Consider the following 8,444-nt stretch of genomic DNA (forward strand, 5'->3'; position numbering starts at 1 on the left):
CTAAGTGAGCTCTGCAGCTGGAGGAAGTTACACTAAGCAGCTCTTAACTTTCTTACACTCCCAAGTGTATGGCTCTATGCTCTGGACACTTAACATGGGGGGGTTTGGAACTATTTCTGGTTTGACCGACGGGTGATTGGACACAGCATTTAAGAGAACTGAGCTGTAGGGCCTGTGTGCCTTCTATTTTTGCATTTAGTCTTTAGCATTTTCTGTTTTATTTTTTATTTTTGTAGTTTATTTTGTAGTTCTTACCACAGTGTATCATTTATTACCTTCTGCCCTTGTGTTGTTTCCCTCTAGTCTAGTATGTTTGATTACTCCTCCAGTGTATTTCGTGTCTGTGTACCTTCCCTTCAGTGTAAGTTTTTAGTCAAACCTTGATCCTGGCTCTGTGATCTCCTTCTGTGGATTTTTCTTTGAACTATTCTTGCATTTTTGTCCTGGTTTGGATTTTACGTTGGACATTGTTTTTTGGATGAATTTTTGGACTTATGAAGTAAGTAAGCTTCTGTTTTTCCTTTTTGTCTTTTGATAAAATGGATTGTTTTTGAGCTCTGCTCTTTGGTCCTCAACCTTTGCGTAAAAACCAAAAGTCCTTCTAGAATGTCATGATAGCGATTAAGCAATTTAAAGCAAAATATTGAAAAAAATGTCTTCAGTATCAACATAAATAGAAAAAAAAAATGGTTTGTTTCCCCTACTTAACATTTTTATTACGTTTTGTTCCTATATATAATGAAACCAGCCCTCACTTGGGATCTGGATAATTCAGATTCTGTTTGGATCAGGTGTTACAATCCTACTCAAAAGATTTGATCTCAAGGTGTCGTTGGACTTTTTGGACTAAACACCAATGAAGGGAGCTTCCCACTTGACAACCTGATGTCCTGGCTCCTGCTGCCCATCAGTCTTCACAGTTGAGTGTTGGGGGCCAATATTGGGGCCATGTGGTAGGGTAGGTAGTATCAGCGTTGTCAATATCTTTATGAGCCTAGATCTGTTGAAGGTGAAAATGCTGTTTTGGCTGTGATGGCCAGAGTAGGTATGATATTGAAGATTTGCTTGTGGGTGGGGTGGGCTATGAGAGCTAGCATGGAGGGGGGTTGCTCTGGGATGCTGTAGCTAACTATCCATTCTTCCCAATGTGTGGTGGGACTAATTGGACAAAACACCAATGAACACCAACCAGGGAGGTTCCAACTTGACAACTTTGGTAATGTCCTGGCTCCTGCTGCCCATCAGTCTTCGAGTTGAGTGTTGGGGAGCCAAAAGGGGCCACGTGGTTAGGTACGTAGTAGCAGCATTGTCACTACCTGGGGTCTGTTGAAGGTAAAAATGCTGTTTGGGATGTGGTGGTAACTAAGGGCCATAAGGTATGTTATGGAACATATAAATAGGGTTATGGGGGAATTATAAGGACAAGTGGAAGGGACTGAAGGGAATAAGTATCTTGTGTTTATTTTGAAACTAAACCTGTTTGTTAGCGTGCAATCTTGAGGTCAGTTAGGTTGAGTAATTGTATGCCCTGAAAAGTGGATGGAATTTTCAAACCAGCTACCAAATATTTGAATTTTGGTCATTTTGTGTTTTAAATGAGAAAAATAAGAAATTAAAATATGAGAACAAACCATTGAGCTCAAGTGTTACCCCCAAGAGAAGTTAGAATAAGAAGAGCCTGATATGTATGGAAAAGACGAATCACAAGCTTTAAAACATAAATTATAGTCAATATAGCCCCTGCTCAGAGGTCTCCACTATAACCTCTCCTGTGATTTGAAATAAAGAGCAAAGTGCCATGTTCATAATGCATGAAGGTATGGTGTAGAAGGATTTACTGTGTAAAGTTGAAAGGATGTGGTGTCTGCAGCTGACCCTTTAAACTCTGCTACAATAACAGTGATGGAAGGACTTCCCTGTCTATAAACTGTGGTGTGAAGCAGACAGGGATGGTGTAAATCAAATTAAGCAATGGCCAGTACTTTTATTAAAGCTCTGTTCAGGAGAAGGGTCACTGCTGCTTTGTGCAAGTGTGTCTTTAATTTACTGCGAAGGGTAGAAGAGTGGGACCCAGGTTGATTGACCGTGAGGCTTGTAGTCGTGGACCATTGACGACATTTAAAATCAGTAGAGCACAGAGATATGCTGCTCTGTCTGGCAGGATGATCACATGTCTTTGATTATGTTGAAAACATTCTCAACACCTACATTTGTACGCAAAAAAGGAAAGCTCTGTCCTGCTGCAAGTTGTATCACTGCAGAACTGAACACTAATGTATTTTAAACAAGTTCCAGAAAACTGTTTTAAACACGTACAAATCTATCACACAGATCAATGAACAGATCTTATATCAGATCTGTGACAAAATTCTGTGATCTGACCTGAACTGTGATATTTGTGATCTGCTGCACAATTTATGGGTATACTAAACTGCCACTGAAGTTTAGCATTGCCAGTTCCATACATCAATAACCATTTAATTTTGCCACCAGTTAGACAGAATAATAGTTTCAAAAAGGGTGAGTGAATTGAACTTCCCTTTCTCTCTCTGTGGTTTTTACAGTTGACAAAACACCCTATTTGGCTGTGTATAGTTACATCGCTCAATTTGCATTCCTTGTCTGCATTTATCTGCTCATGTTAGTCAGTTCACTGAAATAGACTTTTAAATGCTGTTGTTTACGCACAGAAATGAACAACCACTGACAGCCCATGAGATTAACATTACCTGATTAAGATTCAGGTTAGGTTGCCTTAACAGATTAAATCGTGGTGGAGTAGATTACTGGGTTGTTATTTTTTTAAAGTCATATTGCACAATACATATTATGCCTGAAGTAAAGTATTGAAAGTATTTGTGCATGTCGGGAAATCTAAAGGGGTCGTGGGTGATAGCCAAGATGCAACATGCTGATACTTTGTGATGTGAACGTAAAAGTTAAAACCTGTTCTGTACTGTGCATTAGCATACAGATATGTGTTTAGGGAAATGAATAACAACAAAATGCATTAATTATATGAGTGGAAGTGTGAGCATGTCAGTTTCAAAAATGTCAATTATCTGGCTTGTGCAAGTTCTGCATCTGTGTAATATAATCTTGTGTAAAACAGGAGTCATTATAGCACACCTGCTTTCGTTACATTGCCTCCTAAAGCAGCAACATATGAGCACCCCTTAAAAACAGTACTTGAAAACAGATTTTCCCCACAACGTGCAACTCATGGGGAGTCATGAAGCTAGACACAGTTAGTCTAAATGTAGAGAGCTTATAGAGCACACATGGATACTTTACAAAAAGAGCAGGTCTAGACAAATGTTACACAGTATTAAATATAGAGACATGTTTGATCAGCCATGAATACTTCAAAAAAGAATAAAGTTGACTGTAAATGTCACTGTTTTACTCAAGAGTGGACATCTAAATATTTCACCACAAGTGTTGGTTCAAAGGCAGTATGTTAGATATGCCAGGAGAGTGTTTTTGTATTTAAAAAAAACAACATCAAGAGTTATTTTTGACTTAGCGTTAATTATGGCATGAACACGTCATCGTGTGAAAGAGAGAAAAGCACGGAAACTGTGTTTCAGCCAAACTATTAGGCAGAATAGTTTAACTTAAGCAGTCAACCATGCAAGAATCATCAACAAAAGTTAGATACGTACTAACGAAGAAGCTCGCGAAACACAGCAAACTTCTTCTCTGATGGCGAGTTATTGAAAGACTTTATAGTGCAGTCAGCAGGCATACTGTGCCACAACAAAGGTCAGAAAACCAGGTAATTAAGGTAATTGACACGAACTTGTCTGATGAATTGTCAAAAAAGGAAACTGACCTAACATATTTTCCATCACGCTGGATGAGAGCACCGACATCAAAGATACCGCCCAACTATTTATTTTCATTTGTTTGTGTGTAGACTTTACATTCCATGGACTAAACTGCTAAAGGTGACTTCTGATGGATCTCCTAACCTCACCACCACTAAAACCGTGGTGAAACTTGTGACCTTAATCCAAGCTGTGGGCTTTACTGTGGCCATTTCATTTAGTTACTGAGGAAAAGTGAGGCAGAACACAGACCACTCTGTTGTTTGCTGTGCTGTGCCTTTGAAAGGTGATCAGCTGGGTGTTTGTGTTAAAAGGAGAGATCGGCACATTTCTTGTTTCTTTCAGAAAAGCAGATGAGTTTGAGGTGCTGCAATGCCCAGATTGCTTTGTCATTCAAGACTGATATTATAGACCATCTGAAAGGCCTCAACCTAAAGTTCAAGGGTGTCACAACCTGGCTCAACAGAGCAGTGACAAAAGAGGGAGACCACACATAATCTGCAACATTATTCAATGTTGTTTGATTACATTATTAAACTACATAGGGTTATGCTAGTGAGGAGGTCAGTGTGTATGCAACGATGTGTGTGTGTGCGTGGATGAATGAGTATCAAACTCCAACACAAAGCACAAACAAATGTTAACAGCGGTATGCAGGAGAGAAGAGGGCGAGTAGATTGAGCAGGTCTGCTTTGTAGACTCCCAAAACCAGCCTGCTCAGGTGTGCTGCATTAGAGTCCTCCCTGACTCCACCCACATCTATCTGCAACAAGGAGAACACAGCCAGCAAAGGGAAACAAACAGAAAGAGGCCAACCTTGAGGCCGTCAAAAGGGGAAGAATGTTTTCATGCAAAAGCTGTTTTTACACATGCAAGCATTCAAAGCCAAGCCGACCCTGTTTACCTGACAACTGGCCAACAAGTGTTTGGCACATTTCCCATGCCACAACGACAGATATGCCTCTTCTCTGACAGACCTCCAAGCTGGGTTTTATTGGCATTTCTCTGACTTTTGTAAGACTGAAGAAGAACTTTATCTGTCGACATCACCTTTGTCCTTCGACAGTAAGAATGTGCCACCAAAATGCGCAACTAGAACAAATTGACATACAGTGTGACCCTGCGCTCAAAGAAAAGTTCACTACATCGACACTTGAAAACTTCTATGGCTCATTGAGAAACTCAGTTTTCTATCCTCCACACACTCAGATGATACTTATTTCGTTTGGTTCCACGTATGTGTGCGAACAAACATTTTCTGTGAAGAACTACAATAAGCCAAGGTACATACTGATGAACACACGTCAGACATGACACTTGACTTTGACTGTGTTTCAAAGAGAGGTGACCATCTCAACTGTTCACATCAGGCTAAATTAAATGGATGTGGCAAGGCATTGCATTTTTATTTATATGGTGCTTTATGAAAAATAACTCACTTTTGAAACCAGTCCCAAGCTGCTTTAAGAATAGCTGATGTAGTAAGGCAAGGCAAGTTTATTTATATTGCACATTTCAACAAGGCAATTCAAAGTGCTTCACACAAGACATTAAAAGCATCATGACAGACGGAAAAAGAAAATGTAAAAATCACTGAGATTATTAAATCTGAAAATATACTTCCACATTTGTAATTTCTTGTTTTGCATTTTTTTTTAGCTTGGATTTAAACATGTTAAAGGGGTTTTTATACACCTTGAGTGAACCTTTTGAACTGTTTCAACATGTTGCATTTGTGTTTCCATTTTTATATTTTTAACATAAAGTTTCATCTGGAAATTATACTGTCTTTGTGCTGATTGGAAGCTTTGCACACTTCTTAAAATCGAATTACCTATAGCTAGTCTACTGAGAGAAACTACTGACAACACTGATTCTACCTTTTTACCTTTCACAAACACTGCTTTTAGATATATATATAGTAATTTTTTTTTATTCTACCAAAATATGTTACATACTACTGACCTGATAAACATAACAAGTGGAGAGAGGTGTTGATAGTTCAAACAGGTTGCAGCTCTCCGTTTGTAATAGATTTTCCTTGGTTAGAAATGATCCACTACTGCCCCCTGCTGTCCTGGACAGGCTCCAACATGAATCCATCTTGGAGGAACCAACAGAAATAGACTAACACATTAAAATAAAAAACAAATTAAAGTTCATACAACTATGTAACTTTGTGTGGATCAGCAGGCTGCCAGGTTCTGCATTTTAATTAGCTAGATAGATAGAACAGAATAAAACTTCATGCTGCTGTTTCCAATATTAGCAGACCTAAATATCAATTAGATTACAATGGAACATCTGATGTTTGTACAGCAAGGGTCGATTTCTAGTCGAAATGATTCCTTTAGTATGAATGTAAGCAATAAATTATACCCTATCATGATGGATTAATATTGGGTCTTTGAAATATAGGTCTTTCTTGCTTTTTGTAAAGTGTCTTGAGATAACATTTGTTATGAATTTGCATTAACTCCAGAACAACTGATCTAAATGAGATAACTCAACTCTGAGTAGGTTCACTGGGAGGCGTGCACCACAACTATAAAAAGCCAACATTAATGGAGCCTGATAATAAAATTCACCATGGCAACAGGTGACAAAAGGAGGTCTTCCAACGTTACCCCTCTGAACTAGAAAACCTCATGTGGACATGTAAAAAATACATAAAATACATTTTCATTTTGGGAGAAAAGCGGACCTGGAGGCGGATCCAAATAAAATATGAGAACAGAGTTCAAACAGGTCAAGCTTGGTAGTAAAAGAGAAATAGAGAGAAACTCAAGGTTCATTTATAGAAACCTGCTCCCGACGAGGTTAGGGTCACAGACTCAGTTACCATAGTAAGTGATTCTCTATAGAACGGGCTTGAGTTAACCCACTGTCGAGTTTGAGTGAACTCCCTTTCTGAAACAGAAAACTCTAAGTTCCCCTCTACTCAGGATTTTCAGTAAAATCCAGCTTTCTGAAATAGGGACATGATCCAGTTACAGACTTTTTAAGATGATCATATCTAGATTACCTGATTACCACAGACAGTAAGGGAGACCATGTACTACCAGTGGTAGGCGTACCACAGTCTGATCATTAAAGATCTATGACAGTGACAGTGATTACTATGAGCCGTTTCCAAAGAAAACAGACAAATTGTCTAAATGTGCAATGGCTTTTATTGTGAAGGGTCTTTAGCGGCTGTAGCTCAGTTTACTCCCACTCCAGCACAGTAGGTGGCTGTAATGTGCACTAATGGTAGTTGACGACCGCCATTACACAGAGAATGGAAAACTTTTTGTTTTGTTGCTGCCTTAATATTTACAGTGAATGGTTGCCGCTGCTGCTAATTATTCATGGCGAAATGTAAGTACGACAAAATAATCCACAATACGGATTTTCTTACATTGAGGACAAAGGAGGACAAAGACCCCAATGTGTTTTGTGCAGCGAACAGTTGGAGAGCATGAAGCCGTCAAAACTGAAACAGAATTTCGAAACAAAACACTGCTTCCAAAGACAAGCATGTTGACTACTTCCAAAGACGACTCCAGGAACTGAGGACATCACAAAAGTGCCTTACTTCTTCGTGATCGAAGCAAGAGCAGGCCCTCTGTGCATCTGTCCAGGTTGCACATCATATTGCTAAGTCCAAGAAGCCTCACACTATTGCAGAGGACCTTATCTTAACTGCAGCCATGGACATGGTCAGAGAGCTTCTGGATCAATCCGCAGCAGATAAACTGAAAACCATACATACCACTGTCGAAAGACACCATTAATAGGCGCATTGAAGACATGTCGGATGACATTATACATCAGACCACAACTCCCGTTGAAGCAAATGGTCACTTTGCGTTACAAATTGACAAAATTGAGGCGTTCAAAAAAAAAGATCTCTGTGTGGGCAAATCACGTGTCTAAAAATCAACTTTTCCAGTGCCTGTCATGAGGCACAGAAGCTGGACACCGCAGGAAAACAAGTTTTGAAGAAAACAATCACAGCACATCTGACTAAACTGCTGGATTGGTTTAAAGACTACTTTCCTGAAAAACAAAGGGACGGCCTGCCTGATCAGAACCCGAGTGGTGTTTTGTTGTTGGACTTCTGTACTAGTCATGGATTGGCCATTACAAACACCATGTTCGAACATAGGGATGTTCATGAGTGTACCTGGTACCAGAGCACCCTAGTCCGAAGATCGGGGTGTCGACTTTGTAGTGGTTTCAGATCAGATCTGCGGCAGTATGTTTTGGACACTCAGGTGAAGAGAGGGTCAATTGATCACTACCTGGTGGTGAGTTGGATCAGATGGCAGGGAAAGGCAGCCAGTCAGACCTGGCAAACCAAAACCTGTAGTGCGGGTGAACTGGGAACGTCTGGTGGAGGTCCCTGTCCGTGGGGTCTCTCACCTTCGGAAGAACTTCTCTATCATCCTGGGGGAGGACATAGAGTCTGAGCGGTCCATTTTCAAAAACTCCATTGTGGAAGCGGCTGCTAGGAGTTGCGGTCATAAGGCAGTCAGTGCCTGTTGTGGCGGCAACCTAAGAACCCGCTGGTGTCCACCAGTGGTGAAGGAAGCCTACAGGCTGAAGAAGGAGGCCTTTCGGGCTTGGTTA

The sequence above is a fragment of the Labrus bergylta genome, chromosome 1, assembly GCF_963930695.1.
Source record: "Labrus bergylta chromosome 1, fLabBer1.1, whole genome shotgun sequence".
Lineage (NCBI taxonomy): Eukaryota > Metazoa > Chordata > Actinopteri > Labriformes > Labridae > Labrus > Labrus bergylta.